This window comes from Coloeus monedula (assembly GCF_965178545.1).
Source record: "Coloeus monedula genome assembly, chromosome: W".
NCBI classification, from domain to species: Eukaryota; Metazoa; Chordata; class Aves; order Passeriformes; family Corvidae; genus Coloeus; species Coloeus monedula.
Window position 1 is genome coordinate 3,122,237 of NC_138821.1, and position 26,202 is coordinate 3,148,438.

At 44.0% G+C, this 26,202-nt stretch overlaps 1 long non-coding RNA gene across 1 annotated transcript in view; it reads left to right on the plus strand.

Annotated features, from left to right (window-relative positions):
• The first annotated feature begins 13,490 nt into the window (after positions 1 to 13,490).
• LOC309584658 overlaps positions 13,491 to 26,202 on the plus strand; it is a 35,719-nt gene continuing 23,007 nt past the window's right edge. The window contains exons 1-2 of the long non-coding RNA XR_014227260.1: positions 13,491 to 13,587; positions 16,620 to 16,826. This is a non-coding gene — a long non-coding RNA (uncharacterized lncRNA). The remainder of the gene's footprint in view (positions 13,588 to 16,619; positions 16,827 to 26,202) is intronic.

The following is a 26,202-nucleotide window of genomic DNA, read 5'->3' on the forward strand; positions in this document are numbered from 1 at the left end:
TCCATAAGTCTCTAGGATCCTCTCGGCTGGCCATTCTTCCTCTCCCCATCTCTGGGTCCCCCCTATTACATGTCTTTTGGTACGGGAAAGTTCGTCATAAAGGGAGATTCCAAGGTGGGCTCCAGCGTTTTCAGCAAGTAGGAAGAAGTTTGGCTGAATGGCTCCAAGAGTGCAGCTCCCTTTCCAGCGAGGTGGTAAGCTGGAGTAAGCTCGGTTACCACAGATCCAATAGAGGTCTTGTGGTGCTTCCCAGAAGTGGGGTTGTATACTTGCTGCTGTGATCCAGTATTTGGAAATTTGTGGCAGGACAGAGTATGGATTTCCTTGATCCCAACATTGCCAGAGTTTTTTAACGGGATTAAAAATGCAATTTTTGTTTTTAATCTTTTCTGCAGAGCAGAATACATCTGGTTCTTGGGGTATCCACCAGTGTTTTTGCCCATCAGTTACCAGGTACCTTTTGCATATTGTCTCACCAACTTCTTCTAAGAATTTTCTTCCTTTCCTCCAGATGCATTCTTCTCCAATAACAGAATTGCTTAGCAGCCAGGTTTCATTATCATGTCGGGTTGTGGGGGAAAGATTACTCAGTTGGAGTAAATCGTGGGGTCCAAGACTGACTCCCCGCCAAGGCCAACTTTCCGATTCTAAAGTTCCTCCACACACCCAGCAATTTGTTAAATTTAGCTGTTTTCCAATCCTTTCTGCCAGGTCAATAAATAAGTTTTTCCTTGACATTAAAGGATTGTTTTCTTTTTGCTTTTCTTTTTCTTCTATGACCACCTCTTGGATCAGGTCAGTGTCATAGGTCTTTCTTTTTAACAAATCTTCTGTCCTGGTTATGTATTTAAAATTGAAACAGAGCCAATTGTCTTGGGAGGGGCACTCTCCCTTCTGCTTATGTGTTTGGGTGCCAATGTTTTTGCCAATCCAATACTTGTGACCTTTTTCTGAGCAGATACCCAGCTCTGTTATGTTGTAACAAGATGGATTAACATAAGTATGTGCTCGGAAAAAGTGTCGAATTTGGAATGAGCTTCCTTCTGCCTGATACACCGTCTTTTTACATTTGTTACAGCGGCTGTCGGCTGCTTGTGTGAAGAGAAGCCAGAGGACCCAGAGACAGATGACATTTAGTAGCAGGATGTTGCTCACTTTCCCCTTTAGGCAGACCCGGAAGCAGTTGTTAGCCTTTGGGTTGCCCCTGCTGGTGGGGCTTGTCATCTTTGCTTCTTTTGTCCTTTCTTTAGGCTTCTCACCTTCAGATGGTTCTTCTTCAGTGATTTCAGGCTTCTGGAAACTCGTGGTTATTTTGGGGTTGGCCTTGTCAAAGATTAGAGTTATCATGCCCATAAATTTGGAGTCTGATTGGACTGTTATTGAAAGAGAATGCTGGCTTCAAATGGACCCTTACTATACAGCTGATGTGACAATATGGTTGTGTGAAGGCAGAGTCTGTAAAAGGGAATAACAAGGAACAAAATTAACAGATAAACATTTTCAACTTAACAACTTGTAGCTAGCACTTATTACCGAGGTATAACAGGGGATAAACTGCACTTATTAACGGGGTATAACTGGGAATAAACTGGGAGTACAGGGTTTTATTAACTTGGACTGAGGGATGCTGAGTGGAGCTTTTAAACAGGGTGTTCAGTTTGATGGTTTGTCCGGAGGTTTCTTTTCTTCAATTGGTGCTGCTACCGGACCCTTCACTCTCTTGACATGCGTCCAGCCCTTTTCAAATGTTTGGACAGCTGTTTCGGTGGTTAGCTGGACCTGAAATGGACCTTCCCAAGATGGGGTTAATGACTTTTCTTTCCAGGATTTTATTAACACCCAGTCACCTGGATTAATGTGATGTAAATTAAAATCAAGTGGGGGTGTTTGTGGAAGAAAACCTCTTTCCCTTAGCAACCCCAGATTTTTGGCAATTAACTGTACATATTGTTGTACATTGGTGTTTCCACACTCTTTTGCATTCAGCTCTTGTGGTGTAGCAAGGTAGGGCAATCCATACAACATCTCGTATGGTGAACAACCCAAATCAGATCTTGGCTGCGTTCTAATTCTAAGAAGAGCGAGTGGAAGGCATTTTACCCAGGTCCATTTTGTTTCCAGCATTAATTTTGTGAGGGTGTTCTTGATTGTCTGGTTCATCCGTTCCACTCTCCCAGAGCTTTGTGGATGCCACGGGGTGTGTAATCTCCAATTTGTTCCTAATTGCTGAGCTAATTGTTGTACAATTTGGGAGGTAAAATGTGTACCTCGATCTATGTGGTGGACTATCCCGTACCGTGGGATAATTTGCTCGAGGATCACCTTACTCACTGTCTGGGCTGTAGCGTTGACAGTTGGAATAGCTTCCACCCAGTGAGTAAGGTGATCAACAATTACCAATAGGTATTTCCACCTCTGGACAGAAGGCATTTCTGTAAAGTCAATTTGAATGTTTTGGAAAGGCCTGATTGCTAATTCAATTCCTCCGCCAGTGTTCTTTTTCATTACCTTTTTGTTAACTTTTTGACAGATTACGCAGTCCTGTGTTATTTGGTTGGCTATTTCATAAACACCAATGCATCCAAAAGTTCTGAGGTAGTGGTCCGCCAGAGCCTTTGAACCCCAGTGATTGGTTTGGTGGATATTTTGTAGAATTTCTCAGGTTAAATTTTTGTTTAGAATTTGGCGTTTATCTGGTAAATACCAGCGGCCTTGAGAATCCTCATTAGCTCCAATTAAAACTAATTTTTGTTTTTCCTGATCAGTAAAAATGGGTGTGGGTAAAGTGTTAGTTTGTGGAATAGTGTCAGTTGTGGTGGTGTTGGTTGGAAGTTGGTTCACTTCCATCACTTTTACCTCTTCTTCCACTGCTGCTTCTTTTGCTGCCAAGTCTGCTAGGCTGTTTCCTCGAGCTTCTTTTGTGGTTCCTGATTGATGGCCTGGAATATGCACCACTGAGATCACCTGAGGCAGTTGTAGTGCTTTTAGAATTTTTAGAATCAATTCCTTATGTAGGATATCTTTTCCTTTGGTGTTTAGGAACCCCCTTTCGGACCAGATTTTTCCAAAGGTGTGGACTACGCCATAGGCATATCTCGAGTCGGTGTAAATGGTCCCAATGCTTCCGGCTAGTCGGTGGAGTGCTTTTTCTAGGGCATAGAGCTCACAGACTTGAGCTGACCAGGTTGATGGTAATTTGCCCTTTTCTAGCATGCACATTTGGTGTCCATCAACCACTGAATAGCCAGAGCATCGTTTTCCATCCACCACTCAAGATGACCCATCAATGAAGAGGATTTCCCCTTCATTGAGGGGACAGTCCACTAGGTCCTCTCTAACTTTTGTCTGGATGTCAATTATATCAATGCAATTGTGTTCTATTTCATTTTCTGAAGGGGTCCCATAAAGAAATTGGGCTGGATTTTGGTGTGCACATACAACTAGCCTTAGGTGGTCTGAGTGCATGAGAATGGCTTCATATTTGACCATCCTTGGGTCAGTTAACCACTCTGCAGCCCTGTGTGCTAAGATGGTTTTTATTGAGTGTGGTGTATGTACTGTCAAATCTCCACCAAAAATGAGGTTTTGGCTCTCCAAAACCAGAACGGCTGCTGCGGCGACGGACTGGATGCAGACTAGCCATCCTCTGGACACTGGATCTAGTAATTTGGAAAGGAAAGCAACTGGTTTCCTGACTCCACCCCACTCCTGGGTCAAGACGCCATAGGCAATTCCCTTCTCCACATTAACAAATAGATCGAAGGGTTTTTCTAGCGAAGGGAGGCTTAAAACGGGTGCTTTTGTTAATTTCTCTTTTAATTTTTGTAATTTCTGTGTGTCTGAGTTATCCCAATTAAAAGGTTCCTCTTCCATTAATTTCTCATATAAAAATTTGGCAGATTGTAAATACTGATCGATCCACAGTCTGCAGTATCCAAATAGGCCTAATAATTGCCGAATTTCTCGTTTTGAAGTTGGAGGCGGTAGATTTAGGATCCCTTCTACTCTTTCGGCACTGAGTTTTTTTGTGCCATGGCCAATTAAGTGTCCCAAATACTTCACCTCCTGTAGCACGAATTGTAATTTAGGTTTTGACACCCTCAGCCCATTCCTCCCTAGAAAATTCAGTAACTGAATTGTAGCAGTTCTTATCATAGACTCCTGTTCCCCAGAGAGGAGCAGGTCGTCTACATACTGAGTTACCTGAACCCCTTCAGGTGGAGAAAAGGAACTTAACAAATCTTCTAGCGCTTGGCCAAAGAGTGTGGGTGCCTCGGTGTAACCTTGAGGCAGGCGAGTCCAGCGCAGCTGCTGCTTCCGTCCAGTGTCCGGATCCTCCCAGGTAAATGCAAAGATGTCTCTGCAATGAGAATCTAGAGGACATGACCAGAAAGCATCCTTAAGGTCAATAACAGAGAACCAGGCATGTGTTGGGGGTACCCGACTCAGGAGTGTATAGGGGTCCTGCACCAACGGATACCTGGTTTGGACTCTCTTATTCACCTCACGCAGATCTTGTACCAGCCGGAATGACTTATCTGGTTTCTGGACAGCCAAAATTGGAGTGTTGTAGGTGGACTTGCAGGTCTCGAGAATTCCATCTCGTAGTAAGTCCATGATAACAGGCTTCAGGCCCTTTCTTTTGTCCTTGGAGAGGGGATATTGTGGTACGCGTACTGGCTGGCTGTTTGGGAGCAACTCAATTGTTAGAGGTGTGATGTCCATTTTTCCCCGGTTGCCAGGTCTGGCCCACACTACCAGGTCAATGTGTTGCTCATCTACTAAAGACAAAACAAACAATTTAGTAGTCATTTTTCCACCTTGCGGTACCACTCCCACTCTCAGAGGTATTTGGAAGTCACGTCCTAAAAGATTGATCCCAGCTTGAGGTAGATATAGAATGTCTCCTGTATGGATGTGCCCTTGTATGGAAAAGGTTACATTTTTAATTACAGGAACAGGGAAACTTTCACCATTAGCACCACATATGTCTAATGTTTCTTGAGAAATAAAACATCCTGGAGGTATTTTAGTGACACAGGTTCTTTCAGCACCTGTGTCCACTAAAAACTCCACTTGTTGTCTCTGGGGTCCAACTTCTAATTTTATCAAGGGCTCTTTAAGATGTTTTTGCCCCAGAGAATAGAGCCCCTGACCCCTTCAATTGTTCAAAATTTGTCCCTCCATTTGGAGGACTCCTTGGTCTCTCTGCCTTTTAAAACAGTACCAGTGCCCGTGGCCTTGTTTATTACAGTATGTGCAGATTAACCTCTTAGGTCCTTGAACAATTGAGGTAGATTGTAGGGTTGGTTGTATATTGCAGGTGCAAACTTGTGGCTGTTGGTGAGAGCAAATTTGGGTTTGCTGTTGTGGGATGCCCCCTTGGAAAGTTCTTTGTGTAGGAGGGTTGTGGATTGCGGTATTAGTGCTGTTATTCATTATTTGGCTTTTGGCCTTCATCCTCTCTTCATCTCTCCTAACAAAGACCTTTTGGGCTTCCTCCAGTAATTCATCCAGTTCCCTCTCTGGCTATTTTTCTAATTTTTCCAATTTTCTCCTGATGTCAGGCCAGGAGTGAAGCACAAAATGTACTTTTAGCATAGTTTTGCCTCCTTCACTGTCTAAATCAATGACAGAATAAAGTTGGATGTTGTTCCTTAACCGAGCCATCCAAGCTGTTGGGGACTCATCCTTTTCTTGTTCCCCACAAAATGCCTTTTTCATATTATTAACTCGGGGAACAGCTTCTCTGATACCTTTTACAATTAGATTTCTGTAATCTTTTATATTCCTCCTGCCCTCTTCAGAATTTGGATTCCATTCTGGATCTGTCAGTGGTAGTTTTTGTTCTCCAATTGGGCCCTGATTAGAATTATTTTCTCTGTCCCAGACTGTCACTCCTGCGGCTCTAATCAATTTTCGTTCTTCAATGGTAAATAAGGAATGTAGGATGGATTGTATTTCTCCCCAATTATAAATATTAGGGCCGAGGAATTGATCAAATTGATCAGCTAGTCCAATGGGATCAGTCATTAGACTTTTCATTTCTTTTTTAAATTCTCGTACCTCAGATGAAGCCAGAGGTACAACATAACCAATTCCTCCTTGAGCATTTCCCATGGGTACCTCTCTAAGAGGTAAAATTTTAGACTCATGGGGAGTGCTAAGGCAGGTGGGACAGTCAGGTGTTTTAAATGATTTCTTTCTAGTGCAAGATGCTGGGCCATCCTGACTAGAAGAAATCTTTTGTCCGGTTGTCTTTTTGTGAGAGCAGGAAGGAACAGAAATCTCTTTTTCAATTTCATTCTCACTTTCTGAGTCCCTTTCAGTTGGGTGACTTGATGAAGGAAGGACCCTCCTTTCTGGAGGATTTACTGGAGGAAGGTAGTCTAGGGGGTCCCACTTTGGTTGATTTAGTTTTTCTTTTTGTTTTGGTGCTTCTGCAATGGAAAAAATTTGGTTTGAATTTTTATTAAGTCCAATTGAAATAGATTTTGTTTCCTCTTCCAATTCTCTTTTTTTGTCTTGTTCTTCATTTTGTTTTTGCCAGTAATTTAACCAAATTTTAGCATAGTCTAATTCATCAGAATGTTTTGGAGCTTTGTAATTGTAGTGGTTTGGTCCAAAATACTCATTACTGCTTATCTTCTGTGAGATAAGAATTAGGAGAAATGCAAAGCAGGAACCAAACTTGAAAGAATATAAAGGAGTTTATTAACAGACCTAAAAGAGGGAGAAAAAAATTATACCATATCTTCAGAACTCTCCTCCCCCCACCTTCCTCCCTTCTCCCACTGACAATGTAAAAAGACAACCCTTAAGATGTTCAGTCTGTTTACCACTTCCATAATAACCTTGTTCAGTCCATTTAGAAAGAGAAGTCTCTTCTTGCTCATGCTATGAAAACATTATCACAACGAGACAGCCGCCCACTTCCAAATATTGTTCAGTCCATTTAGGAAGAGGAGTCTCTCTGCCTGCGTGTGAGTCCTTTCCCCCGACTTGCAGCTTTTCCCGCAACTGCTTTCGAGGGTCCACTCTTGAAGTTTCTTGGGGTACAATTTTAAGGTTGAGCCGTTCAGAAACAAAAACAGAGGCCCTTCTCCTTCCCTGGGAGCAAAGGGTCTTCATCATCTTCATCATTAAGACTATCTCTGGGAGCATCTCTAGGTACTGAGGTTTTCTCCTTTCCCGTTTGGAGCAAAAGTCCTCATCTGGTTCATCTCTAGGGACTGAGGTTTTCTCCTTTCCCGTTTAGAGCAAAAGTCCTCATCTGGTTCATCTCTCCCTGTCCAAACTTCTCATGAAATTACAGCTGCGTCAGCATCTGCCTATCTCGGCGCAGGTGCTTTTGCTTACGAGTTGAACACTCCACCCCCCATATCTTCATGAAATTACAACGGGATACTCTGATATATCATAGCTTCACAACAGAATTTCAGCTTTAAGCATCTCCTCTCTCTCTCTTCCCTCAGGTTTTCAGCTCTTCACAGCAGTAAAAGGGTTAATCTCACCTCGGCCTTGCAGCTTTGCAGCTGGAATGTTGAATTTTTCTTATCGCAGTGGAGAGGGGGGAGAGCCGAGCCGCTCCGGCTGCCCACGGCAAGGCAGTGGGGGGGGTTCCACGGCTGGAACAGGTCCATGGCTCCAGGATGGCCGTGGCCCGGCCCGGCCTGGCCCAAGCAGGGCCTGGCCGGGCCCGCTGGCCCCCACACGGGGCCTGCAGCCACCTGTCCCAGCACCGGAAACGAGAGAGAGCTTGGGGGGGAGTTTGCCTATTCTTAAATGTGGATCACAGAGGTGTTCACAACTTTAAGTGGCTTAGAGAATTGTCCATATTCAAACTGGCCAGCTGATAGGTTCTATCAGTTCCCAGAGGAAACTGTAAGCACCCCTTAGCAAGGACGTCCCTTCCGCTACTATGCTTGCTAACCTATGACATTAATGTACATAAGAATGCAAAGCTTCACAAAGCCACTTTTCAGAAGACCCATGCTTGGGCCATTTAAGCCCATCTTTGTTAATTTTATGTTTTGGCCACTTAAAAACACAGTATCTAATCATTTGGCATTGGTCTTTTTCTTTAGTTAAAAGATTTTTTTCCCACTTTAGGAGCATTTGTCCTAATGGACTCTCTGGGAAGATTTGATATTTCTTCATTGGGTCTTTTCTTTTGCTATTTGCTTGTCCCATTTTGTTACTGGGGAACAAACAAGTAGCTTGTGCAGAAGAGGATTTTTTTTTTTAATTATATTAAATAAACCAAAGTATTATATTGTATAAAACAACCAAAATACTGTAAAATAAGATAATATTATGAAATAGCTTAAAATCACTACACTATCACAATATAAAATTATAACGGTAGTAGATTTATAACCATAAAATACAATACAACTAATGTAGAGAAAAGTAAGTAGGGATAGTAGATGTAAGAGAATTAATGATGGTGAATCTGTGGGAAAATTGAATATGGTAGGCAGTGAGAAAAACAAATATGGTGTACAAAAAAATTAATTTTAATTAAAATAAGAATAATTAATATGCATTTAAATTGTTTAAAGTATTATTGGAATTTAGACAGCTTTATATATATATAAGAGACAAAAGTTGTCCTAATTAGCAAAGGAGAGGCAAATTTAAAATATTTATAATCGAATTAAAGAAAAAAGATTATAATGAATAACACAAAGAATAATCCAAAATACCAAAGTGGTATCTTATTATTAAAGCAGATAAAGCAAATTACAACTATAATCCAATAACTCAAACAATCTGAACTAACAGAGAGTATAAAGGTGCTAGATAGCACTGACTAAAAGAGTCAAACTAAAACAAGTTCACACATTCACTAAGAACAACAAAAGGTGCAGTTCAGATTACAAGGACACAAAATGGCGGCCGCTGCCGCTGAAAATTGAAATTTCAAAATGGCGGCCGCTGCCGCTGAAAATACAAAATGGCGGCCGTTCGCGCCGAAATTCAAGATTACAAAATGGCGGGCGCCCCCGCCGAAAAGAAAGAAAAGAAGGGGTTTAAAATGAGGTTTCTCCTCGGTTCTAGACCCGAGGAGACTGAGACACTGAAAAAACTGAATTTGGGGCTGCGCGCACCCCTAAAACGTGGAAACCTCCCCCAAAAAAGGCTGACCACCACACTCGATCTTATCCTCTGTGTCTCTAAAGGGTGATCCCTCTTGGTGCCCCTTAAAAATGAATCCTTTCAAGCACACTCACACACACACTGGGGCGGCCAAACCCACACTCACTCTCACAAAAGGAATTCCACCCGGAGGTTTCCCCAAAAGCTAGTAGCCCTTAAAAAGGGTAAGTCCTAACTAAATTCCCCTTTAAGAAGGGTTCAAGCCTTACCTCCAAGTCCTTCTCCACCGGAGGTGTCCTTTCTCCACTGCAGTAATCCTCGTGGCAGCCCGGAAAATCCAAGGGAAAAAAAACCAAAAAAATCGCAAAAATTCAAAAATAATAAAATTAACCAAATACCCTGGATTTTAGGGCAAAAAGAAGGATCCCGGACGAGTCCCCAAAAGAGTTGTGAGAAATGAGACAACTCTTAAAAAGATTAATTTATTGAAAACAGAAAAATTGAAAAATTACAGAAATTTAAAAATATATAAAAATTTGGGATCCTATGGCTCGGTAGATGGTATGCCCCAGGAGCGCAGGGATATGAGATCTTCTGGCTGAGACAGCACTAGACCTCAGGTAGAGAAAAAAAACTTGCAGTGCTGGGTTGACTTTAAAAAATTACTAAAAGCCCCTTAAAAGGGGTAAGGCTTTTAATGCCCAGCACTGACGTCTCCCACAGCTAGTCTGGAGAGAGCAAGAGGGGAAGAGAGAAGAGAGCCCACCTCTTTGCTTCGTCCTTTTTATAGTTTTTGCTCCGCCCCCAGTCCGCCCACAGCCCGCCCCTTCGGTCCAAGGCGATTGGTGCTTTCCCTTTGATGGATCATCTCCGTCCACCAATGGCTCATCGTTGTCAAGGGGGGTGGTATCAGTTAGAGATAAGGGAATACAATGCCTTCATTAAAATTCAGGTATTCAGGTTGCCATGGAACTTGCCTGCAGAGTAATGGCTCTGTAGCTAAAAATAGCTGCTGGCTATTAAGACTGGGTGGGGGGTTTGGCCTTGGAATCAAAATGCAAGTGAAACACCTACAAAAAGTATTAAAATACATCCAACACACCTCAGAACACTTGTAAAAGTATACAGTAAACACAGGAAAGGTAACTCTTATGGTGTACTAGTGGTTTGTAGCTTCAAAAGGGGCAAGTTTGTGATTTTTAACTGGGAAAATTTTAACTGGGAAGGGTGCAACTCTATTAATAAACTTTAAACAAATGGAAACACTGATAATGGAACTGGATTTTTGTACCTGGGCTGATGGGTTAATTGTAACATTCAATTTAAAAATAATTAACTCAAAATTAATTATTTAAAGCACTTAATATGCAAAGACCAAGCACAAATAGGGATTTCATGTATGACAGTGAAGTTAATTCTGGCTCCCCTTTAAGGATATTAAACATTGGGGATAATTGTGCTGTAGTCAACCCTAAATAGGGTTGTAGCCAATTTATGGTACCCAAAAGTTTCTGTGCATCATTCAAAGTCTGAATTAATTTTTCAAATTGAACATTTTGTGGCTGTATTGTTTGCTCAAATATTTTTACTCCCGGATATCTCCAAGGTGGTTGCTGTTGCACCTTTTCTGGAGCTATCTGCAAGCCATAATTTTGTAGCACTTTGAGCAAATGTGGTTGGATTTGTAACAAATCCTCTTTTGTGGGCGTTGCTACCAGGATATCATCTATATAATGATAGATATATGCTCCAGGGAATTGTTCCCTAATTCTTGACAAGACTTGTGCAACATACCATTGGCAAATGGTTGAGCTCTTTTTCATGCCCTGTGACAAGACTTTCCATTGATATTGTTTCACAGGTTCAGCATTATTAACACATGGCACTGTAAATGCAAATTTTGGAATATCCTTTGGATGCAGTGGAATGGTGAAAAAACAGTCTTTCAGATCAACAATTAATATATCCCATTCAGCAGGTATCATTGTGGGGGATGCCATTCCAGGCTGCAAAGCACCCATACTCTGTATCACTGCATTAATTCAACGTTAATCATGGAGCAATCTTCATTTCCCTGATTTCTTTTTGATTACAAAGACAGGTGTACTCCAGGGGCTTGTAGATGGTTCAATGTGCCCCTGTTGTAATTGTTCTTGAACCAATTCATGAAGGGCGTCTAATTTCTCTTTTGTCAGGGGCCACTGGTTTTCCCAGATAGGTCAGTCTGTGAGCCACTGCAAAGGCAGCGTAGGGTACTTTGCGCCCTTCCGCACAGAGGCCCCCTTTAAAAATTTGTCCCCATTCTCACCCTCCAAGCTGCTAGAACATCCCGTCCCCACAGATTGAGAGGTGCCACAGTGACATAGGGACAGACAGTAGCTGTCTGTCCCTCTGAGGTTTTGATTAATACAGGATTGGCACTCAAGCAGCTTTGTGCAGCGCCCCCAAGGCTGGCAACAGCAGACCCTACCAGCATCGTGAGCCACGAGGGCGGCCATGCAGAAGTAGAGACGATGGTAACATCGGCCCCTGTGTCTATGAGTTCCTTGAGTCTTATTTGTGACGGAGTCACATCTTGCATAGTCAAAGTACAAACCATTTGTGGTCTCTTGTCTGATATGTCTTGAGTCCAATATACTTCAGGTGGTCCCATTGATCCGAAGCCTTGATTCCCTCATAGTCTGGAGTCTGGTTTTGGGACACAAGACTTAAAAGGAACAAGTTGAGCAATACGAGTCTGAGCAGGTATAGTAACAGGAGAGGTGGGTGTGGACACCATTGCATGTATTTGTCCCGTGTAATCAGCATCCACGACCCCTGGATGTACAAAAATACCTTGCAATCTTGCACTTGATCTTCCTATTAGCAAAGCACTTAGACCCCGTCCTATGGGTCCATGCACCTTTGGGGGACTTTATGTACCTTCAATGAGTTTAAAGTTACTGTGTTGGTGGTGGAAACATCCATGCCGGCTGATCCTCATGTCCTTCCAACGAGCTGGTCTCATAGGCTTGTGGCGCTCGTCCTCCTGTTTCCCTGCTCTCTGAGAGGATGTCCATTTGCATGGAATGTGAATTTACATCGCTTTACACGATGTCCTGGCTTTCCGCATCTCTTACACTTTTCTGCAGGGTTTTTTAGTGCCTGATTATTGTGGGGATAATCAGTTTTGTTGTGACCTTGCTGTCCACAGTGAAAACAATGACGTGTTACCTTGGCTACAGCTGCAATAGACTCTGCTAGCATAGTTATTTGGTGGGAGGCACTTCCCACTTTAGCACAAGTATTTATCATCTCCTCTAAGGTAGGGTTTTCTTTTGGTAAAAAGTCTATGGCCTTTCTACATTCATCGTTTGCATTGTCTCTGGCCAATTGCAGTATCAATAGATTTTTTGCATAGTAATCTGCTACCTGGTTCTCCATGGCATCTCTCAAGCATTTTATGAATTACATAAATGGCTCCTGAGGTGCTTGATCATTGCATACCACAGTGTAGTTGTAGACAGGTGTGCAACTTTCAAGAGAGCCTTCATACCTATGTCTTGAGCCTGGGCTAAGACAAAAGGATTCAGGTGAGCCTGCAGCTGTGGATTATCAACACGGGGTAGCCCCATCAGCTGAACCAGGCCTGCTCTGAATCAGGGGTCATCCTGTGATATCTCAAGATTGGCTAGAGACCTCTCCTCTGCAAGTCACTGCCATGTCGTCTCAAACATCATATATTGAGTTGGAGAACAAATTAGTCTGGCTATCTGTTTCACATCAAAGGGAGTAATCTCCTCTGCAGCTAAAAATTAAAGCATCTTCTGTACAGCAGGGGATCTCAAGCCATGCTGTGCAGACAACTTACGCAGATCTGAAAGGACTTGCCAATTAAAAGGTGATATTGGTCAGGCATCTGACCTCCTCCTCTGATAACAGAGAATGCTGCAGGCATTCCGTCAGATCTCAATTGCTTATTCCCCATAGTAGATTGCATGGGTCCTACTATACAGTCAGCCATTTCAAGATCTCAGTTAGTAATTGCTAGTGTTTTCATATGTTTCCAAAAACTCACTGGGTCATAGGCAGATATAGTGACTGAAGCCGGTTGTATAGTAAATACATCTTCCGGAGGGTTAGTTGGTGGATGGCAGTCGGGTCCCCCCATGTGTGGGTCCCACAGGTCTATGAGAGAGGGGGGGTTACTGGGCCGTTTCGGTCGCTCTGGCGCTGTGAACAGCAACCGTGGAGGTGCGGGGCTACCCGCTCTGGGGACTGGCAGAACTGCACGTCCATTTTCGGAAGGCAGCTGCGGGGACACATGACAACTTCTGGAGGACTGTATGGGCGGAAGTCTATTTGAATACTGCGCATGCGCGGCCATGCAGTGAGGGCAGGGGGTGGGTGGGACCTGTAACGGCCGTGCCTCTGATAATGGCAGCTGCAGCGGGTGATGCAGTGGTAGAGGCATGTCCAGGACATTTGGACCAGGAGGATCTGCAGGTATGAGCTCATCTTCGCTGTCGATCCAAGAATGATTAGGCAGGGGTGAATAAAGCGGATTCGTGGGAACGGGAGGGTCGGGACGATCTGTGCTAAGGTTGATCCCTCCTCTAGCACCACCCCGCCCAGGTGCACGGTCGCCATCTTTACCGAGTCAGCCCGGCGCGGAGCCGCCATTACCGAGGCAGTCCGGCGCGCCGCCATTACGGTCGTAATCTCGCGGGGGGAGGCGCTGATGCGGTGGGCAACGAAAAAGCCGCTGGCAAAATCGGAGCCTTGCAAAGCGTTTGCTGGGGGGGGGGGGTGCAGCCCGCCTCCTCCACCTGCTCGTCTGTTCCGCTCCGAACCTCTGCATCCGCAGGGGTTTGATTTTCCACATCCCATTCCTTTTTTAGTGTTCTTAAAGTGTCCAAGACCACCTGCCAAGTTATCATGACAGATTTGTCTGTTTCGTCTCCCCAAGAACCAGATTCAAGGATAAGTAGTCCCACTCGCTCCCAGGTTGTCACACTAAAGTCATTTTCAGAGTTTGCTTCTATACCTTGGCCTTTGCACCATAGGAGCAGAGCCTTTAACTGGTGCTTATCATATTTAATACCCCATTTAGCTAGCAATGATGTCCAAATATTTACAATAAGTCTCTCTTCCTGAGATACTTGGGATCCCATTTTTATCCTCTCAGCAGCTCACCTTTAAAACAGGTTAAGTAGTAGCAGCCCCGGCTTATCACAGCTTTCCAGCCGTTCTCATCTGCTGAATGTCCATCTCCAGCCACTTGATCGTGGCTTGGCTGCGTGATACAGCCGTAGAGTTGGTGTTCCATGTCGGTCGGGATCACCAGATGTCGCAGTTGAGACGGACGTGACACTCACGAATAATGCACACCAACTCCGTTCAGAAGGCAAAAGGACATAAAAGGACATTTTATTCTACAAATTCTCCATTTATATAGTCTCTTAGCACTCATGCTGTGACCTCATAGGCTTCTACATTAAAACCTCTTAAAACTTATTGTTAGGTTGCAACCACCACCCATCAGAAAAACAAATCTAAGCTAAAAACAACACCCCTCAGACAGCTGCGTGTTTTCTTCCCCTTGTTTTGGTTTCTTGCTTCTGTTGATGCTAAAGTTCTCATGGGTACAAGCTGAATTCTGAAGAGTACAGAGCAATTGTGCTCAAATCAATGTCTGTGAAACTTTCTGACCAGCTGTCAGTTTCTACACTAGTATTCCCTTTTGTCCTTATTCCTGTCTAGTAGTAGTCTGTTTTAAGTCTTATGTCTGTTAGTTTTGTGTCTATTAAATAAATAATTAATTCTATAATAGACTGAATCAGCCATTATTAAAGAATTTGTGAACGAGACTGGGTTTTGGGGTGCTGGCCACCTCAATAAAGCTACTGCCTGCTGCTGGAGGCCTGGGCAAAAGGCAAGGACTTATCTAAACTCCCACATCCATTCATAACATGGATAAAAAGTAAAACTTGTGGGTTGAGATAAGAACAGTTTAATAATTGAAACAAAGTAAATTATAATAATATTACTAATAATACTAATGATAATACACTATCATAATAATGATATGATAATAACATGATGATAACACAATAACATGATGATAACAATTATATGGTAATAATAACTATAATAATAATATTTTTATTTAAAAGGAGAGAGATAGAGAGAAAACACAAGAAAAACAAGTGATACACAACATAATTAGCCATTACCCACTGCCAATGCCCAACCAGTCCCGTAGCAGTAATCGGCAACTCCCAGGCAACTCCACCCACTTTGTATACTGAGTATGATGTTCTATGGTATGGAATATAGCTTTGGCTAGCTTGGGTCAGCTGTCCTGGCTATGCTCCCTCAATAGCTTCTTGTGCACCTGCTTGATGGCAGGGCATGGTGATGCCTAAAGATCTTTAGCTTTTTCATATATTTGTAACTTTGTAGATTTTAATATATAGTTGTATAGTTTCTAGCACTTTCTTACCCTTTCTCACACTTTAGAACAGCAGTTAACCCTTTATGTCTGTGCCGGTTTGGACAAATTTGGAAATATATCCTCTGAGAGAAGGCAGGTTACAACCATCCCTTCCCCACCAGGTTTGGGAAAAAAAGAAATTTTTCCTCGGAGGATAGTGAAAGAGATAAAACTATTTATTTAACAAACACACAGAAAAAGGATAATAATGCTAAATAATAGAACCTCTCATTGTAGAGAGAAAAACCTGGGAAAATTTCAGTGTCCTTCTATAGGTAGCCTCCCCCTCCTCCTCGGAGCTGGGTTGTGGTGATGGGCCCACCTCTAGGGCCTCCACCTCGGTGGAAAACGTCCCGATGTGTTCTGATGTTGAAACAGTCCAAAAAAGAAGAAAGAAAAAAAAACCCCACCAAAGTCCCAGGAAAACAAAAGTTCAACTCTGTCTCTCTCCGGAGAAAAAGTAGCTGAAAGCTGGCTGAAAAAGCAAGCAGAGTGCTTCCTCCTGCTCCTCTCCCCACAGCAGAATGCCAGAGCCATCTCTATCTCTGTGTGTCCTTGAAACACTGCTTTGAAAGTTCTGCTCAGTCTTTTTGTCTTCCCCCTCTCAGGCTCAGTTTAAAGGCATAGGAAGGCACAAAATTAATTTCTGGTTATAGGGCAGCAATATGGGATACACATCATAAAGTCACCCCAAGACATTGTCGCATTCTTGAAGTTCTGTTAAGTCTTATATTCAAGAAAAGAATTTCTAACAAGGACTCTCTGTTTTGCACCAGGACTTGAGAGACATAACAAGAAATAGGGCAAAGAACCCCCTGGAGAGTCTCCAAGGGGAAGACCCAAGGGTGGGTTACCAGGGCAACTGTTCTCCTATTGGATGTACCTGCTAGATATACTAATTAATTAGTCTTATAAAAATTGTGAAGATCTCATGCTGCGTGTGCACATAGCTTTATTTGTACACCTGAAAACTTTCATTAAAGAACTGCTCTTTATATTACCACTTTTAATATTGTTTGGAAAATTTTTCTTTCCATTCTAGGCAACAACAGGAAACTGAAACATCCTTGACTTAAGAGTAAGCACTGATGCGGAAAAACTGAAACATCATTGCGTTATAGAATCGTACCAACATAAAATCATTTAGATTGGAAATTACCTCTAAGATCATCAAGTCCAGCCATTAACCTAACACTGCCAAGACCTGTGATACATGAAGGAACGAGACCCATCAACAGCAGAGATGCAGGTGAATCTAAGGTTTATTCAGAAGCATCAGTATATATATCCTTACTTCTAAGAGCTTTGTTGGTTACAGTTTACAGACGTGATCACAGTCTTACAATAAATCTGTCTTCTTGACATTTTCCATTGTTGTCTCCAAGACCATGGTAAAAGTAGCATGAAGAGTGTGTGTAAAGCGTGTGTGTCTTATGTTGAGTAGAAGTAGAAACTCGTTCGTTCGATTCTATCTCAGGTGCATGCTGGGTCAGAGAGACCTTTCGCTGGTACTGCTGGCGCTGCTGCTGTCATTCTCTGTTTAACTCTTTCCTTATACCAACACCTGTTAACCCAACAACTCCCCCTTTTTTATTTTTTTGAGTAATGGACAAAGCAAGTGCAACCATAGCTTGTTTTTCTGTGCCTTTGACTGCTCTGATTATGTTGAAAAGGACAAGACAGAAAATTAAAAAACATATCACTGCTAGACAACCTAATCCAATAAAAACCCAAACTTGTAAATTTATTCCTGAAAACCAATTTTTTTTATTTATCCAAGTAAGATCATTTTTTAAGTCTGTCAGTACCTTTTACTCCTCTAGAGTTTGCAAATCTCTAAGTTGATCTTTTAACTGAGTGTGAAGTGAGTGGATATCTTGTCTTAGGGCTTTATCAAAGGCTCCTTGGAGGTGGTTTTTGATTGTTTCCCAATTTTGTTCCGTTTCATTCCACGGAAGAGGAGTAACACATAAAGAGTTATGTATGTATTCCCAATCGCAATATAAAGATCAGTGGGTTTTTTGAGCCTCAACCCTTTCGCTGATCCACAAAAGAGCACTTTCCAAGGCATCTAATCTGGTCATTATTTCTTTGTCAATTTGCTCTTGTGTTTGTAATTCTTTTGTAATATTGGTTAGAGCTTGTCCCACGGTGTAGGCAGTTTGAATGGAATTAGTTAAAGCTGCAACAACTGCAGAGGCTGTGGTTAAAATTATTACAGCAGAAATGATGGCAAAGATCAGCCAACCGAGAAATTTGCAAACTCGTTTCTTACTCTTTTGGATTTCCTCCTGGAGTAATCAAGCCAATTGTGAGAGTCCGTCTTGTCCTTCCCAAGTCCTAGTCAGATTTGCAGGTACCTAAATCTCCAGTCTTCTCTTAAATGGAAGAAGAACAGAAAAGTTATTCATATCTTCATTGGTTACACATGATTTAAAGACAAAAGAATTAGCAGACAGAAAATACAAGCCATTCCTATGATCAATTGAAAAATTATTCACTAAAGCAAAAACATATGGATGTGAAGTACAAGTCATTAGTGATTGTTTCTTTAGCAATGTTAAATTTGCAATGGTAGCATTCTTATTCAAATTCACCTGGTATATGGTATTACCAAAGGCAGGTAACAGCATTTTCCACAGATGTTTATGAACATGTGATTATTATCTAGGTAATATTGAATCAATGGTCTGGCCATTCCAATATCATGCCAAACAATGCTGCGGTTTGCCTTTTGGAAGGGAAGAATGGTTTTATTTGTCCCCTTTTCTCTAAGGATACTATGTGGTCCTCAGTCAATTATTTTCCCATATTGTAAGAGTTGTTGTTGTGGTTGTTGTCCTAAACATGATGTCCATTCCAAACGTCGTAAATTGGAAATGGACGTAAAACGACATTTGGGATAATGAGGTGGGGTGGCATCCACAGCATTGTTAGAGATAGACAGAATGGTCGGCAATGCAATAGCAGTTAAATTTTTTCCATAGGATTCATATATCAAGTGCAATTGCATAGAAAAATTGGCACAAGGTAAAGGTAAAAAGGTACTCATTTGATTCCACATTAAACAAATAGGCAGTAAATCAGTAACATAAGAAGCATTAGTAATATGTGTATTTACAACATCCTGATATAGGGGAGGAAGCCAAGTTCCTCCTATCCATTCTGTTCCATTGTTGCTGAGGGGAGGTTCTGGATCCCACCAGGTCAGAGGCCAAAACAGCAGTGGGTCGAAAATGTGTGCCCAGTAGATTCTTCCTTCCACCATTTGATGGCAATATAGCAGAAGAAAGATGACAGAACTCATTGTTATCATCCTTGGCTGGGTTTGATGTATCTCGCTGGAAGCCAATATGGTCCCGTGGGCAAAGAAACACATCCATAACCTCTCCCCTAAGCTAACAGTGGAACTGGACCTTTCCACTGACCACTGTGTATATCCTTGTATGTGACTTCTGGGTGAACTCCTTCTCCATCAGTTGTTTGACCTAGGCGCCTTTGATGTGTCATGAGGTCACCCCTTGTGGAAAGATTCAAAAAATTTAAAACATAGGTTGCTTTATCAAGCTGCTCCTGAGGGACCATGCCTATGGGATTCCCCCTTTTTTGTTTTTGTAGCATGTCTTTCAATGTGTAATGGGCCCTCTCCACTATGGCTTGGCCTGTTGGAGAATGGGCAATACCTGTAACATGTTTGATCCCCCAAGTGTGGAGAAAATCTTGTGTTTTTCGAGATGTGTATGCAGGTCCATTATCTGTTTTTATCTGTTGAGAAATGCCCATAGTAGCGAAGGCACACAGCCAATGTGGGGTGGCATCTCTAGATTTTTCAGCTTTGTGAGCTGTTGCTACTATGAAACCTGAAAAAGTATCATTGGAAACATGCACATATTTAAAAATCCCAAAACTCAATATGTGGGTAACATCTGTTTGCCAAATATCATTAGGTTTTAACCCTCATGGGTTTGTACCCAATGTTTGTGGTAAGGAAAAGGTTTGCTGGCATTGTGAACAAGCATTCACTGTATTTCGAGCTTGTGGCAAGGTTAAGCCAGATTGTTTTGCCAGTGCTAGGGCATTTTGATGGTAGAAATCATGAGAAAATTTTGTCTGCCCTAATTTCTGTGGTATAGTGACTGTCATGGCAAGAGCATCTGCTCTCGCATTATCTTCCACTATAGGTCCGGGCAGGGTGGTGTGTGACCTAAGGTGGTGTTCATGAGACCTGTGAAGTAAAAGGTTATACAAGGTGTTTAATAACACAAAAAGATTTTTGTTAGAGACTTCCTTCAGGAATGAATGTTCTGTTCTCTCAACGATTCCTGTAACATAAAGCGAATCACAAACAATGTTAATAGGTTCCTGTGAAAAAAGACAAAATGCTTCTACCACAGCTGCCAGTTCAACTAGATGGGTAGATCCACGTTGGAAAGTTATTGAGTGTTCCCATTGTCCTGTATAATTTTTCCACAGGGTTACATCTTTGTGTGTTTTTCCCGATCCATCAGTGAAAACAGTTTTTGCATCAGGAATAGGTGGTTTTGATTGTAGACGTCTTGGTTGGAATGGAAGTTCTTTGAAAGATTGAAACAATGCATGTTGAGGCATTGTGTGAATAAACTGTCCATTATAGTCTGCAAGGGCAATCTGAAATGACAGCGAGTCCCTGAAAAGATTTTCTAATTCTGCTGCAGTAATAGGGAGGTGTATCATTGCTGGGTCATATCCTGTCAGGTTCTGACATCGGAGTCGTCCCATCAACAGCAGTCAAATAAGCATTTCGAGTTGAGTGGTTATAGTTTTTGAAAAGGTATGTGGCAAGAAAATCCATTCTAATAACCAGAGACGACGCTCTTGCACATCACATTGGCCAATAAGAGCATAGGGTTGGAAAGACTGCAGAATCAGGAACAGCCTCAAAGGCAAATATGGGTTTTGACATGTGGCAAAGGACTTGTTGATTTTATCACTTACAGTCTCTAAAGCCTTTTGGGCAGTTTTTGTCAATTGCCATGGGGAAGAGAGGTCTGGGTCCCCTTTTAGCAACTGAAATAAAGGAGATAATTCTTCTGTTGTAATTCCCAGTAGAGGGCGAATCCAATTAATGGTTCCCAGTAACTTTTGCAAGTCATTCAACGTGCGTATATTAGTTTTCAAAGTTACTGGCTGTGGAGTGACTGTTGTTTCAAGTAGTTTAAAACCCAAGTATTTCCAAGGGGGTTCTGTTTGAATTTTGTCTGTGGCTATGCACAGACCTCTGCTGGTGAGTTATTTTTAAAGCTGCAAGGCAATCACGCAACAGTGTCGTGCTGTTGGAGGCAATTAAAATATCGTCCATATAGTGATACAGCAAAACAGATGGCTATTTTTGCCGTATTGGCTGTATTGCTGAATGAATGACAAATTGGCAAATGGTTGGACTGTTTTTCATACCCTGGGGTAGGACAACCCAGTGGTATCATTCCATGCGGGTTTCATGACTGGCAGATGGTAAAGAAAAGGCAAATTTAGGTGCATCATCAGGATGTAGTGAAATTGTGAAGAAACAGTCTTTAAAATCAATCATTGCCAATTCCCAATGTTCGGGAATCATCATGTGTGGATACAAAAATGCTGCTAACAAGAAATTTTCCTGCTTCTTTCTAGGCCCGGGAGATACTTTTCTTTCTCACAAAGATATTTGCAGAGTTCTGTAAACTATGAACACCTGCAACCTTGTAGAACTATGTTTATGGTACAGTAGAAAAATATTTTGACAATGGATGTTTTAGGATTCTAGCCAATCACCCCAGGGGGTGGCTGATCCTTTGTCCAATTAGACTATGAAGAAAAAAGTCTATAAAAGAGTTTATAAAATAATTAAATAAATCAATCTTGCTGCACAATTTCTGCCTGCTGGATCTCTCTCCTTCTCCCTACCACTGCGGGACGCAGTGATAATTGGTGCACCCGATGTGATCTGCATGCTGCGACGTGTCCTGCACATTTATCTAGAGCCACATTTATCTAGAGGTACGCTGTTGTTCCCCCCCTCCCCAGATCGGGATGTCTGATGGGACTGAGAGAATGGCAAACAGCGGCTTAAAAACCGACGTTGTGTTAACAATCTGGAGAGGTGCTTTCAGTTTAATGAAAACCTCCATTCCTGAGAACTCACTTTGTGAGTTATTAGATTGGGCTGCCCTACATACAGCGTCTCCCCAAATGCAGACACTGCCCTGGATTTTGGGCTGTGGCAGGAACTCGGCTCTGCGCTCTGGTGCGAGTTTCCGCCTGGGGATCCGCCAGTGCTGGAATTACTACGCACGTGGCGGGGTTTATTTAATCTGCTAATAGACTATAATTGTGGCAGCAGAGCTGGCTCACCTGTTTCGGTGGCGAGTGACGGAGAGATATCCGAAGGAGACCCCACTGACCTGGCTCTAGGGGCGTGTGGTGGCAGATCCAAAAAACCCCCCTGGCTCCACGGGTGGAGAATGCCCCGGAGCCTGCACCAGGTTGCCCTGCGCTGCCGTGGAACCCCTCACCTCCTGAGGACGCCATGCCGGCGGAGCAACTGGCGGGGGTGTCAGGGCAGCAGGATGGCGTGCAGCCCACCCTGCCGTTTGGCTCAGTGGCAGCCACCGCTTTTTCGGGGCCGCAGTTCAGTGGGCTGGTGTCTTGGACGCCTGTGGCGGCTCCTAGCCTGTCTGCACAGGCACCTGCCGCGCCGAGAATGCCCGGATGGACGCCTTTGGCTGGCATAGCGCGGGACAGTGCTGTGGAAAAGCAGAACCAAGCAATCGACCTTCTAATAAGGCACCTGCCTTTGTTGACAGAATTGCCGAATATATCACGGCAGCTATTGGAACTGCTCAGCTTGCAAAGGCAGTTGTTGCAGCTGCCAGAGACATCCCGCTGTGTGGGGCCCGTGCCACCCGCGCCCCCCCCGTGAGAGGCGCAGCGAACACGCAAGTGGCGTGGCCGGCTGCTGCAAACCCAGAACCCGCGGCGGCAGTGGCGGCGGTCCCGGCGTTATCCGCTGGCACAGTGCCGGTGCTCCAGCTGCCAACGGAGCTGAGACCAGCGACAGAAGCAGCCGACACGGCGGCCATGCCCCGGCCGGCGACGGCTCCGGGTGCGACCGCAGCGCAGGGGCCGGCAGCGGCTCCGGGCGCGATAGCAGCACCGGAGATGGCTGCAAGAGCTCCAGCGCCAGATCAGTCGAAACCGGCCGAGATCGCATCCCGGAAAGAGGCTGCGGTTCAAACCACAGCACAGCCAACTGCAGCCTGTGATGTCAGTTTCTCTTCTGGTCAGTCCATTCCTCCCCGCCCACCTCTCTTCATTCACAGCTCCTCAAAGCTGCTCATACCTGACGATTCATCGTTGGGCAGTGAGGCAGAGGAGGCTTTGGCCCCGGGGCGTAAAGCTGCCGTAGCCGGGCAGCGAAAGAAAAGGCTGCTTCAGTCTCGCCCCTGGACCTTCCCGGACTGCACTGTGACAGTGCATCCAACCCACTACAATCGTTTCTGGGAATCTTTTAAAATGCGGGCTCTGGAGGGGGGCGACTGGGATTTATTGGAAGCTCTGGGGATGCCAAAGAGATTTGAGGATTCTGGGAGTAATCGGGAAGCTGCTACACTGCATCCACAGGCTGTGCCAGTGGTTCAGGGTGATAGTGACTCCCCGAAAGGGGAGATCCAAACTTTCCCAGTGTATAAGGCTCTCCCAAACTCAGGTCAGCATGACAAGCACTAGGTAATTGCCTGGAAGGTTGCACAGGATCTGAAATCCAAGGTTGCACAATATGGGCTCGGTTCTGCTGAGGTTATGCAAATAATAAGGGTGATAAATACAGATTTGCTCGCTCCATTTGATATCAGGCACTTAGGTCAAATCCTATTTCAACCTGTACAATGTGCAGTTTTCGAGAATACCTGGAGAAAGCTGGCCGACAAGGCTGCATTAGCGAATATGCAGCTCCCTGCTGACACAATCCTAGATGTGCAGTGGGAACGGATGCTCTTATGGGGACTGGTCCCTTCTCTGATCCCAATCTACAGGGTACCTTTCCCTCTAGCATCCTGCAGCAAGCTCAACAGGTCGGCATGGCTGCCCTGTTGAAAACCATAGAGCTATCTGCTCCTAGAAAGCGATATACTAAAATAATTCAAGGGAGATCAGAGTCATACCTCTCTTTCATAGAAAAAGTAGCTACTTCTCTCGAGAAGTAGGTTGACGATAACGGGTTAAGGCACTTGTTGTTAAGGCAGTTAGTGAGAGATAACATGCACGAGGAGTGCAGAAAAATCATAGATGCCTTTCCAGGAGAACCTGAGCTCACAGACATGGTCGAGGCCTGCTCTAAGGTGGGATCTGGAAACCAGAAAAGGTCGGCTTTGGCTGTGCTTCTGCAGCCTGTTCATGCATCTTCTGATCGTGAACCAAAGCAACCCAAACACATGAAAAAACAGAAGCGGCCTAAGCCGAGCCAAAAAGAGAACACTCCGATCCCCCAGTGCAAGAGGTGTGGCAGACCAGGGCATTGCTCGGGCTACTGTAGATCCCAGACTCATGCCGATGGTCGGCCTTTGTGGGGAAACTTCCGCCGGGGTGCAAGAAGGGGGAATTACTCTCCGATGCAGTCGCTCCCCCAGAGGGTGGCACAGGTACAGGCAGAGGCCTACTCAGCCACCCTAGAAACGGCACCCAGGGATCAGATGGTTTTGACGTCCACACCACAGCCGCAGTCATCTTAGACTCTAGCGGTATTTATAAGGTTGCCTTGGATGCATATGGACCCTTAGCCCAGGGATCCAGCGCGATGCTGGTGGGAAAACCTGATGTTACCCATCAAGGAATCTTAGTGCATTCAGGAGTTATTGATGCTGACTTTAAAGGTCAGATTTGCACTATGGTCTCCACACAAAAAACCCCCATCACTATTCCTGAAAAGACCTGCCTTGCTAAATTAGTACCTTTTAAGTCTTGTGTCCCCAGGATAGAACAACAAACTCATGGAGATAGTGGCAGTGGATCTACGGGACTTCCGCAGGCCTTCTGGACTGCAGACATCTCTGACCAAAGGCCACAGATGACATGTACCCTGATCCTACCGAATGCCCATTCGCCCCAGACTCAGCTTCGAGGCTTGATTGATACGGGTGCTGATGTAACTATCATCTCCTTCTCTTCGTGGCGTCTCTCATGGCCTTTAGCACCGGTGGGATCGGCCATCGCAGGATTAGGAGGAACCACACAGAGCTATTTAAGTGAATGGCCTGTGATGGTGAAGGACCCAGAGGGGCACACAGCTACAATTAGGCCTTATGTTACTACCTTTGGGGACGGGATGTGTTGGCAGCTTGGGGCATACGGATTGGGACAAATTTTTAGCAGGGGTCACTGTGTGTAAGGGCGCACAGTATCCTACACTGCCTTTGCGGTGGTTGACTAACACACCAATCTTTGAGCTGCAGTGGCCCCTACCAAAGGAGAAGTTAGACGCTCTTCATCAGCTAGTTCAGGAACAGTTAAACAGGGACACACTGAGCCTTCTACTAGTCCCTGGAATACTCCTGTTTTTGTAATTAAGAAGAAATCAGGGAAATGGAGATTATTGCAGGATCTCCGAAAAGTTAATGCAGTAATGGAAGTTATGGGGGCATTGCAGCCAGGCATGCCCTCTCCCACCATGATTCCTATGAGGTGGGACATCCTGATCATGTATTTGAAGGATTGTTTGTTCACAATTCCTTTGCATCCTGATGACAAACCAAAATTTGCCTTTTCTGTGCCTGCCGTTAACAATGCTGAACCTGCTAAGAGATACCAATGGAAGGTCCTCCCTCAAGGGATGAGGAACAGCCCAATTATCTGTCAGTGGTATGTCACCCAAGCTTTATCCAGAGTTCGCAAGCAGTTTCCTGATGCATGCTGCTACCATTACATGGATGATATCCTGGTGGCAGCATCCACCCAGGACAACCTGCTGAGAATACAGCCTCAGCTGCTCGCTGCTCTGCATGCCTATGGATTAGAGGTAGCTCCGGAGAAAGTTCAACAGCATCCTCCTTGGAAATATGTAGGAGTAAAAATTTTGGACCAAACTATCCAATGCCAAGAGGTGCAATTCTCAGATTCTATTAAAACCTTGAATGATGCCCAGAAACTGCTGGGTGTCATCAATTGGGTACGACCTTATCTAGGTCTAACTGCAAAGCAACTTTCCCCACTTTTTAATATATTAAAGGGGGACCCCGATCTGAATTCACCTCGGGAGTTGACTCCGAAAGCGCGACGAGCGCTGCAGGAGGTCCAACAGGCTGTTTCCGCTCGTCAGGTTTATCAAGTAGACCCCTCCATTGCTATCACTATTTTCATTACTATTCCAGACCTCCATCCTGCAGGTATCATTGGCCAGTGGAATGCACAATGGCCTGATCCTTTGCATATCCTAGAATGGGTCTTTTTGCCTCATCAGCCGAAAAGGACTGTGACCACAGTGTTTGGTCGCATCTCTAATAATCAAATGCCGTCAACGGTGTTTGCAACTGATGGCTGCGGATCCTGCAGTAATTATCATTCCGATCTCAAAGGAATACTTTGAATGGAGCTTTATCCATAGTGCTCCTTTACAAAGT